The sequence below is a fragment of the Rattus norvegicus genome, chromosome 12 (genome assembly GCF_036323735.1).
Source record: "Rattus norvegicus strain BN/NHsdMcwi chromosome 12, GRCr8, whole genome shotgun sequence".
NCBI classification, from domain to species: domain Eukaryota; kingdom Metazoa; phylum Chordata; class Mammalia; order Rodentia; family Muridae; genus Rattus; species Rattus norvegicus.
Genome location: NC_086030.1, coordinates 41,774,787 through 41,786,023, shown reverse-complemented (window position 1 = coordinate 41,786,023; position 11,237 = coordinate 41,774,787).

Below are 11,237 nucleotides of genomic sequence, written 5' to 3'. Positions count from 1 at the left end.
TGAGGGTCAGGGTAGGTGCCCCTAACATCACAACTTGACAGTTATGAAGACCCCTCTCCCACCCACTAGGGCAATGATTCCAAACCTATGGGTCGAGGAGACCCCTGGGAGAAAAAAAAAACCCTTTCCCAGGACATACCGGAGACCATCGGAAAACACAGATACTTACATTGCAATTACAGAATTACAGTTATGAAGTAGTGCCAAAAACAATTTTATGGTCAGGGGTCACTGCAACGTGAGGAATCGTATTAAAAAGTCACAGCACTAGGAAGGTTTCGTTCTTATTGGGTGTTTTTTATTATTATTTCATTTTTTTACTGTGTGTGTGCGCACACGCGCATAATGTGTGTGTGCAGAGACCAGAGAACATTTGGGAGTCAGCTCTCTCCTTCCTCCAGGTGGGTCCCGGGGATGGGAATTCAGAAGGCGAGGCTTTGCAGCAATCCCCTCTACCAGCTGAACCCTCTTGCTGGTCCCTTTTGGGGAATTTGTGGCGAGCGATTTTCTCTCCTGCTTTTGTTCAGATCACAAGCCAATGGGGTGCATAGTAGGCCTACAGGATGTCTGAGGAATGAACAGGGGCTTGTTTCCGTCTGCCTCAGTTGTGTTGAAAGAACTGTCGTCTGGCATGCTGGGCATAGACCTGCAAACCCAGCATTTGGGAAGCTGAGGTAGGAGGATGGCAGGTTCTAGGCCAGTCTGGGTTGCATAGTGAGACCTTGTCTCAGGAGGAAGGGGGGCTGGGTGGGATTCTGATTTCTTTTTAGAGATTATTTATTTTTATTTCATGTGCATCGGCGTTTTTGCCTGCATGCACGTCTGAGTGTTGAAGGAGTCAAATCTTGGAGTTACGGACAGTTGTGAGGCGCCATGTGGTTGCTGGGAATTGAACTCAGGACCTCTGGAAGAATGGTCAGTGCACTTTACCGCTGAGCCATCTCTCCAACCCCAGGATTCTAATTTCATCTGTATTTATATTGAATGTGGTTCCAGGCGGCTGCAGACAAAAGCAGAAAACGTTCCAGTCATGTGCACAGTAGGTACAGTCATCTTTAGGGCATCTGCTAGGGTGGACGGGTTCTGGAGGGTGAGCCTGTGGTTCTTCAAGCCTCATAAAGTGTGTCCTATCTTTAGACTTTTGTTGATGATGTCGATGTTGTTGTTTTCTGTTTGGGGACGGAGTCTTGCCATATAACTCCAGGCTAGCCTTGAACTTGAGGCAACACCTCCTTAGCACAGAGTTACGGGGGGTGCCCCACTCTGACTTCTGTGTGTGGAGCTAAGGATCTAAGGAACCCAGGGCTTCATGTATGCTGGGTGAGTGAGTACTCTACCCACTGAGCTTCATGTCAGGCCCCTGAATATGATTTATGAGGCCTGAGACCACACCTAGAAACAAAGCCTCTCTCTTCTCTGCCTCAGTTTCCTGACTTGGAGAAGTGGGGGGGGGGGGGCTGGGGTTACTGCTTCTTTCCTTCCCCTCCTACTCAGGCCTGATAGAACCAGAAAGACTGAAACTGTGAAAATGAGCGCGGCAGCGGCTGCCTTTGGGTCCCTTGTCACTCATGCTCAGGAGGGGGAGCTGGCCCACTTTAGCATCGGTGAAGAGGGTTTGGGGGTGGGGAGAATGAACTGCTTGTAATGAGCACAAGAACGGGGAAGGTTCCCACATGGTGGCCAAAATTCTTAGATCTTCATCAGATAACAGCTAGCTGCTCCCATGGAGAGCTGTAACAAAAGGCAGAAAAACCCATCACCCAGAATGCTAGGCACCTTGGTAAGGTGGACCCCCCCAGTCTCTTTTTCCTCGGTATCCTTACCCCCCGCCCCCCACCCTCGCACTTCAAGTTTCTGCGAGGCTAGGCGATTCCTCTCCCACTGAGGCCAGACAAGGCAGCCCAGCTGGAAGAACACATCCGGTGTAACAGGTAACAGCTGTTTAGGACCCACATGAAAGTCAAGCCGCACATCGGCTAGGTATGCACGGGGAGTCCTAGGTCCAGCCCCTGTGTGTTCTTTGGTTGGTGGTTCAGACTCTGAGGGCGCCAAGGGTCCAGGCGACTTGATTCTGCTGGTCTTCCTTTTTTCTTTTGGAACCCAACACTCTTTCAGGTTCATGACAACATTTAGACCAAGGGTTCTCAACCTGTGGATGGAGATCCTTTTGTATGTGTGTGTGTGTGGGGGGGTCGTGTATCTGATATTTACATTGTGGTTCATAACAGTAGCAGAATTGCAGTTACGAAGTAACGATGGATGAGGTAATTGTAGAGTGGGCGGGCGGGGTTCACCACGACATGAAGAACTGTGTTAAAGGGTCGCAGTGTTAGGAAGGTTGAGAACCACAGGTCTAGACAGAGCCCCGTTTAGTCTCTAGTTCCTTGACCCGATGAGCAGCCCGGTTTTTTGTGTAGGTTTTGTGGATTTGATTTTAACAAACCCATCAGGCCTTGCCTAGTTCCTGCCAGTTCACCAGCACCAGAATAAACACCCTCACGGTGACTTCTCTGCAAGGGTCCTGGAAGGGGTTGTTGTCCCCTCAGGATGCTAACAAAGGTAGAGGGACTTGCCCAAGGTCACACAGCTGCCGAAGTGACAGAGGTGGGACTCAGCCCACACAAGCATCAGATTCCCTTTCTGTTCCTCTGGAGCACCCTGGCTGCCAGTAGATACTAGAAGCACTGTGTGGGGAGAGGGGATGGTAACTCCCCACATCTCCCCTGATGGCTTTCTGGCAGTGTGTAAGGTATGTAGAGAGGCCTGTTCAGTACGGAGTTGAAAGCTGAGGACCCTGGCTTTCCTGAAGCTGTCAAGCAGCTGGGTGATGGGGAAGGGAGAGGAAAGAAAGAAGGATGTAGGGAAAGGGGAAAGAGGAAGCGTAGAGGAGGGGGGCGGGACTCCAGAGGGGAGAGGAGGAGTCTCCTGCTTCTTAGGTACCCCAGCCACCTGTCTGTGTGGGACACTGGAGCCCCAGGGTGTCAGGGAGCTCCATTCATGGGCACAGCAGAGCTCACGCTGGGATGTATACACACATGTGCAAACACACCACAGACATGTATGGGCCACACCTCTTCCCTTGTGGACACACGGGCACCGACAGAAGCATCGTGCAGACAGAGGTTCCAGGGTACACACACCAATCCCTTCAACACACAGCTGAGTATACACACAGAGACAAACATGCTCTGAAGATGGGCATGTGGTAAAACGCAGAGACACATTTCCTATGAGCACACACACACCAAGGGGTGTGTGGCTACACACACATACCTAAAGTGTCTAATCCTGCTGCTTCCCTTCCTTCCCTGTTCATAGCCTCCACCCAGGGGAACAGAAGAGGGAGTTTACCCTTACTCAGAGGATGATTAATCCAGGGGCCCATCAAGAATCTCAAAGGGGCTTCAGAAGTCTGCTCAATGGGGAGCTCTGGGTCCACAAAAAGAGGCCAGTCACTGCTCATCATTCTGAGCCTCAGTTTGGTCTTCTGTGAAATGGACTCGGGGTCATTTCATCTGAGGAGTGCGCTGGAGATGAAAGAGAAAGCTTCAGGGAATTGGTTCCTGGGTTCAGACCTCATTTCTAACTCTCACCCACCCACAGAAGCACAATCCCACATGCATGTACACACCCACATGCATGTACACACCCACATACATGAACACCCCCACTTACATGTAAACACCACAGTACACACACACACACACACACACACACACACACACACACTCCCCAGACAACTTAAAGCAAAAGTTCTTGAGAAAGCCTTACTTGGCCCACCCCAAACCCACTCTCATGAGCTCATTTTAGCATCCCAAATGCCTACAAGGCCCAGGGCCACAGTGGGGGAGGAAGTACATCCTCAACTGCCCCAAGACAGTGTCCTGCAGGTGCCAGGGGAGGGCCAGGAACACTTGGTAGAGCAAAGTCTGTGAAAGGATGTGTGGAGAGGGGGAGATTGGGAAGGTCATGTGTCTCCTAGAAACCACAACTATTTTCTTGAAGTAGAATCAGAAGAACGCACCCGCTAAAATGCCTATGTCTTGGTCCCCAGCACCCATAACCAGAGTGAAGCCCACAAAGTCTCACATTCATCAAGGTCCCCAGAGGTCCCGAGGACTCCCCCACACTTGCTGGACTACAGCGCAACCCTGCTCCAACAGCCTTAACTCTTCAGTTAGTGTCTCCCTCGAGCTCCGGTTCCCTCCTAGACAAGTATTTTCACTCCCGTTTTGCAGGAGGAGGTCCAGATCTAGCAGGTGCAGTGAGTCACACAACCAAAAAAGCCATGTGCTCAGTCAAGGGTCTGAGAGTCTGTTATCCCTGAGCCCAGAAAGGGACCCAGAACATCTGTCTAGAGGCTACAGTGCAGGGTGGGTGAATGAGGATGAATTGATGGGTGGTGGATGGATGGATGGATGGATGGATGGATGGATGGATGGGATGGATAGATGGATAGATGGGCGGATGGGTAGATGGGCAGATGGGCGGATGGATGGATAGATGGATGGATGGATGGATGGATGGATGGATGGATGGATGGATGGATAGATGGATAGGTGGATGGGTGGATGGTTGGATGGGTGGATGGTTGGATGGGTAGATGGGTGGATGGATGGATGGATAGATGGATAGGTGGATGGATGGCTGGGTGGTTGAATGGGTGGATGGATGGATGGATGGATGGATGGATGGATGGATGGATGGTTGAATGGGTGGGTGGATAGATGGATGGTTAGATGGTTGGATGGATGGGTGGATGGGTAGATGGGTGGATGGGTGGATGGATGGATGGATGGATGGATGGATGGATGGATGGATGGATAGGTGGATGGGTGGATGGTTGGATGGGTGGATGGGTGGATGGATGGATGGGTGGGTGGTTGAATGGGTGGGTGGTTGAATGGGTGGATGGATGGATGGATGGATGGATGGATGGATGGATGAATGGGTGGTTGAGTGGGTGGGTGGATAGATGGATGGTTAGATGGTTGGATGGATGGGTGGATGGGTAGATGGGTGGATGGGTGGATGGATGAATGGGTGGATGGATGAATGGGTGGGTGATTGGATGGATGGTAGATATGTGCAGATTAAGAGATAGATAGATGAACAGATGAGTGAATGGTGGATGGATGCTGATTAGGAAGTGGACAGAGGAAATTCAGGGACTCTTTGCTGGCCATGGTGTTGCATGCATATAATCCCAACTTGCACATAATTCCAGCTACTTGGGAAGCTGAGGCTGGAGGATTGCAGGTTCAAGGCCAGCCCCAGCCTGTTCAAGACTCTGTTTCAAAAGTAAAACAAACAAACAAAAACATACACAAGTAGCTCAGTAGTAGAACCCTTGCTTAGCCCATGCAGGCTCTGGTACTGTGAGGGGAGGGGAGGTTCTTGACAGAACCATTGCTGGTAGAAATGTGACTGGAGTTTGTTGAAAGTCCTCTCCACGGTTCAACACAGCTAACCAAAGAGACAAAGCACATGAGAGTCACCAATATCAAAAGACACAAGGACACCCGGCTCTCACCCCACCATTTCATCCTCTCCCTCTCTGCCACCCACCCCCTTCCTTATTCCTTCTGTTGATCCTTCCACTGATGTCTCTGATAATGTCTTGCCTCCTCCCCAGCACCTAAGTTCAAAAGTAAAGAGCTTCCGAGAATTAAAGAACCTGGAGAGATGGCTCCGAGGTTAAAAGCACTGGCTGCGGGGCTGGGGATTTAGCTCAGTGGTAGAGCGCTTGCCTAGGAAGCACAAGGCCCTGGGTTCGGTCCCCAGCTCCGGAAAAAAGAACCAAAAAAAAAAAAAAAAAAGCACTGGCTGCTCTTGCAGAGGACCTGGGTTCGATTCCCAGCAACTACATGGCAGCTCACAACTGTATACTCCAGCAGAAGGAGATCTTCTGACCTCAGTTGGCAACTGCACTCACTTGGCATACACAGGGACAGAGAGAGAGAGAGAGAGAGAGAGAGAGAGAGAGAGAGAGAGAGAGAGAGAGAGAGAGAAACAAAAATTAATCTTTAATAAGAATTTTTAAAGTCAGATGATGGTGGCATACACCTTTGATGCCAGCACTTGGGAGGCAGAGGCAGGCAGGTCTCTGTGATTTTCTGGAGAGTGAGTTCCAGGACAACCAGGGCTACACAGAGAAACCCTGTCTTGGAAAACAAAACAACAAAGCAAAACCATTTTTAAAAATACATCTAGGTAAGGAGGCGAATTGAGCTCTGGCTGTGTCCCCAGCTTTGGATAAAGAAAACATCACCCATCGCCCAGTGTCCTTAGAAACACGCAGACTCTAGACAGTTAAAAATTCCGGGGCTGGGGATTTAGCTCAGTGGGGGGCTGGGGATTTAGCTCAGTGGTAGAGCGCTTACCTAGGAAGCGCAAGGCCCTGGGTTTGGTCCCCAGCCCCGAAAAAAAAAGAACCAAAAAAAAAAAAATTCCAACCAACACTGGACATCAGTTAAGCCATTTGGGCTCCAACACCAACATGTGTGCATGTCTGCAGTCCCTGTCCCCTGTTCTGCCGGCCGTTAAGAGCACGAGAGCTGCCCCCCTCCCCAACCTCAGAACTAATATTTAAAATGCAGAATGGCTGTGAAGGGCTCTGCTCTCCCGCCTTGTCATGCAGTAAAAAACATATAAACAGAATAAATTCCCTCTGCAGTTCTGATGAGGAGAGCACCGGGTCCCTGACTGGAATTTTAAGTCCCGCCTCAGCCGCTGCGCCTCGCACAGCTGATTTATGTGAACCCGGGTGCTCCTCTGCATATTTCTCCTGCTCAGCTCAATGGCTGGGCACCCCTTCCCATGCTATTAGCGTTATTAACACCTGGGCGGCCAATCACCGCAAATGGGCCGTTACGGTGATGGACGGAAGCTTCTCCAACCCCCACATCCAGTTCGGCTTCCGGCTCCAGCCGTACCCTAGACAGCCCCTCCTGCTTCAAAGTTCAAGCTGAGAGCCAGGTCTGTCTCCATCTGCCCACACCCCAACACCCGATAGTGGGATCCGGAGAACCTTGGAGGGACAACCCTTACCCCATCACGTGCCTGCGGCTTCCTGGGGGACATAGGTGGTGTGACTTTTATACATTTCGTTGCTTAAATTCCTCTCAATTTTTTTGTTATTTAAGTTATTGTTACTTTTAATTACGTGTGTGTGTGTGTGTGTGTGTGTGTGTGTGTGTGTGTGTGTGTGTTGGTGCACATGAGTGCTGGTGCCCACAGAAGCCAACAGCACCAGAACTCCCTGAAACTGGTGTTACAGGCAGTTCTGAGGCCCATGATGTGTGGATGCTGGGAATCGAACTCAGGCCCTCTAGGAAGGCAGTATGTGCTCTTAGTGCCTGAGCCATCTCTTCATCCACACATCTCAAGCCTTCTTACATGTTTTTAAATGTTTTGATTATATTTGTTTATTGGAGGAAGGGATCCTCCAAGGGCTATGGCACGTATGTGGTGGTCAGAGGGATAATCCTCTTACCACCAAGTGAGGATCAAATACGGCAAATGCCTTTACCCTCTGAGCCATCTCACACGCACCCCAAATTTTTAATACCTCAGAGAATCTTCCAGCGTGGGGGAGGGGGGACATTTGATACACCCACTGGCCAGGGATGGAAGTGAGGCCAAGGAAGGACAAGAGTGTGGCCTAAATTCTCATGAAGGCTTCACAGTGGTTTTGGATCACAAGCAAGATCTGCCAGCCTCCTGCTGTTCAAGGTGTGACCCTTGGTGGCTTCAGGGGACTGGGGGAGGGGGACATTGCAGACTGTGAGCTCCAGGGTAACATGGGCATGTCCGTTGGATTATATATGCACACGCACACATCAAATCCAAGTCCCTGCTATCTCTCTTTCACTGGAGTAAAATCTAGGGTTAATTCTCTTGGTTCGGAAATGGCCGAGAATCCCCAGGCTGAGATGGGGCTCACCGGGCAGAGTACTCACCCAGGACCCATGGAGCCCTGCCTTCTGTTCCCAACATTATATAAAAAGACTTGGTCCAAAACCCTGAAATCTCAACACTGAGGCTGAAGCAGGAGGATCGGGAGTTCAAGGTCATCCTCAACTACACTGCAAGTTTGAAGCCAGCCTGGGACAGGGTATAGAAAACCCTGTCTCATTAAAAAAAAAAATAAATGGTGAGGGATCAATGAGAACCAGAGAAAAAGAAAAGAGAGAGAAAACAAATGTGGTCTCCAGGTGTGGTGGTGCACGGATTCAATCCCAGCACTCAAGAGACAGAGGCAGGAGGAGCTCAGTGAGTTCAAGGCCAGCCTGGTCTACACAGTGGAGTTCCACAACAGGTAGAGAGAACCTGTCTCAGGTAGGTAGGTAGGTAGGTAGGTAGGTAGGTAGGTAGGTAGGTAGGTAGGTGGGTGGGTGGGTGGGTGGGTGGGTGGGTGGATGGATGGATGGGTAGGTAGGTATATAGGTAGATAGACAGATACATAGATAGATACATAGATAGATGTCATTGTCAAGGTTATACAAGGCCATGTATATTGCAGTCCTATCACAGAACCTTCATGAGGGGACCCACCAAGAAAGAACTGGTAGGGCTGACAATCTCCATTTGCAGCAAAGGGTGATTACTGCCATCTGTTCAATTTCCTTTTTTGAGAAAATGCTTCGAACATTTTTAAGCCAGCACTAACCAGGTGGGGCAGGGTGCACATGTCACCCGTGCTCTCAGGAGGCTGAGGTGAGAAGGTCACCATGAGTCTGAGGCCAGACTGGGTGACACAGTGAGACCCCCAACTCTAAAATGATAAACGGAGGCCAGGGATATCACTTGGAGAGGGGGGAAGTTCTCGCCGAGTATCCACCATGGCCTGGGTCTGATCTTAGTTCTGAAAAAAAAAAAATAAGCGGGTGTGTAAGTGGCATTTTGTTAGCTTCAGGAACCCAGTTAACAAGGCCCTAGCAACCAGGATCTTTTCAAAAAATTATCTCCTTCTACTTCTGCCCCTCCAAGTGATATCATGGGGTGAACAGTGAACACAGCCTACCCCATACATTCTCTCTCTGTCTCTCTCTCTCTGCGTCTCTCTCTGTGTCTCTCTCTCTCTTTCTGTGTCTCTCTCTGTCTCTCTCTGTGTCTCTCTTTGTCTCTTTGTCTCACTGTGTCTCTCTGTCTCTGTGTCTCTCTGTGTCTCTGTCTCTCTCTGTGTCTCTCTTTGTCTCTTTGTCTCACTGTGTCTCTCTGTCCTGTGTCTCTCTGTGTCTCTGTCTCTCTCTGTGTCTCTCTTTGTCTCTCTGTCTCACTGTGTCTCTTGTCTCTGTGTCTCTGTCTCTCTCTGTGTCTCTCTCTGTCTCTGTCTTTCTCTCTCTCTCTCTTCCTCTTCCTCTTTCCCTCCTCCTTCCCCCACCCTCCTTCTCTCCTCAGGGTGTCTCTGTGTAGCTCTAGCAGTCCTGGAACTCTGCTATGTAAACCAGGCTGGCCTTGAGCTCAGAGATCCACCTGCATCTGCCTCCCAAGTGCTGGGATTAGAGGTGTACTCCACCACCCTCCGACACATTTATTTTCTCCCTATTTGCCTATAGATGTCAGTTTATTGCTGTTCTTTTTATTTGGGCAACATAGAAACAAACAAACAAACAAACAAACAAAAAATCTACTTGGGTTTCTTTAAAGAAGACAGACAGATGCCCTGTGCTGAGAGCTGCAGTCTCCCTGGTTGATGCTGGGACCATTGTCAATTTCATCTCCCAGCTATCGATGATGTCTGCATGATCACCAGCTTTGCATGATGTCTGGGATTCCTGACATCAAAAATCAGCATCATCAGGTAAAGCCTCTGTTATCTGGACAACTGGCTCCTGCAGGAGGGACAAGTCCCACTTCAGCGACTGGCATCCTCTGAAGGCCTGACACCCCAGAAGGAAGTCTCTCATCTATTTTCTGAGCCCTCTGGCCACTTGGAGCAATGCCTTGATGATGGCACTGTGTCCTTACTGTCCCTAAGGCCTCCTTATCAAACACGCAGAGGGCTCAGCTTGGGAACAGACTGGAGGCTTCCTCATCCTCCCTGTGTCTGATACACAGGCTTGCCTAGTTCTAGGAAGGCGGGTTTCCCATTTCCAGTAGAAATGAAGCTTTCTTTCCAAAGGCTATGGAGAGTAAGATCTATGGCTGTAAGATCGAGTAAGGTCGAAGATGTGTCTCAGTGGTTAAGGGCACCGACTGCTCTTGCAGAGGACCTGGGTTCGATTACTGACACCCACATGGCATCTCACAACTGCCTGTAACTCCAGTTCCAGGGGATCAGACACCCCTTTTGGCCCTTGCTGGCCATCACTTGTACACTTAAAAGCTTTCAAAAGAATCTTTAGAGATGCTGCAGAGATGGACAAGCCCTTGGAAGATAACGTAGGCTGGAGGTGACATTTCAGCAATGTGTCTGCCCAGAGAGCTGACCCCTAGGGTGGTCCACTGTGCAGAACTGAAAATATCTCTGTGCTGACCACCCGGACCTGCGACATCTCAATTTGAGACTGGCTTTGGCACCGTTGTGCCGTGTTGTATGCATCTCTGATGTCAGCTAGAAATCTAGAGATCTCCCTACCCACCCGTCACACACTCACTTATTCGACTACTCACCCGGGGTCTGCACACAGTGTGGCCACAGGATGCTCCTCTGGATCAGGATACAGTCTTGACAATTTGGTCCTGCTGCGTTGTTCAGAGAGACACCAAAGCCATGAGAATGAAGGGGCAGTAGCTGCAGGTGACAAGAAAAGAGGGTGACACCAAGTGTGGAGGCACACACCTGCCATCTCAGAATTCGGAAGGCTGAGACAGGAGGATGGTGAATTTGAACATGACCACATAGTGAGATCCTATCTAATAGGAGAGGGGTGAGTAACACAGAGGTTCTAACATTTGTGTTGGCAGGGTGTTCTCCTGCTCTGGCCTAGGGATGCTAGCTAGCTTTTGGGTACTACAAAAAGGTCACTAAACAATAGAATACATTTTTGAAACAAATGGTAAACAATTTAGCAACATTTTAAGCAAAGGAGAATCTGTTTGACTTGAGTTGAGCAAGGATGTATAAGGCCAGGAGGACCCCAGCTACAATGTGTGTGTGTGTGTGTGTGTGTGTGTGTGTGCGCACGCGCGTGTGTGTGTATTACCCCAAACCGCCAAGAGGCTGTCAAGATCTTACTTCCCACTCTGAAGACTCTGAAGGAAACTAAGGCTCTGAAGGGTTCATCCACCTG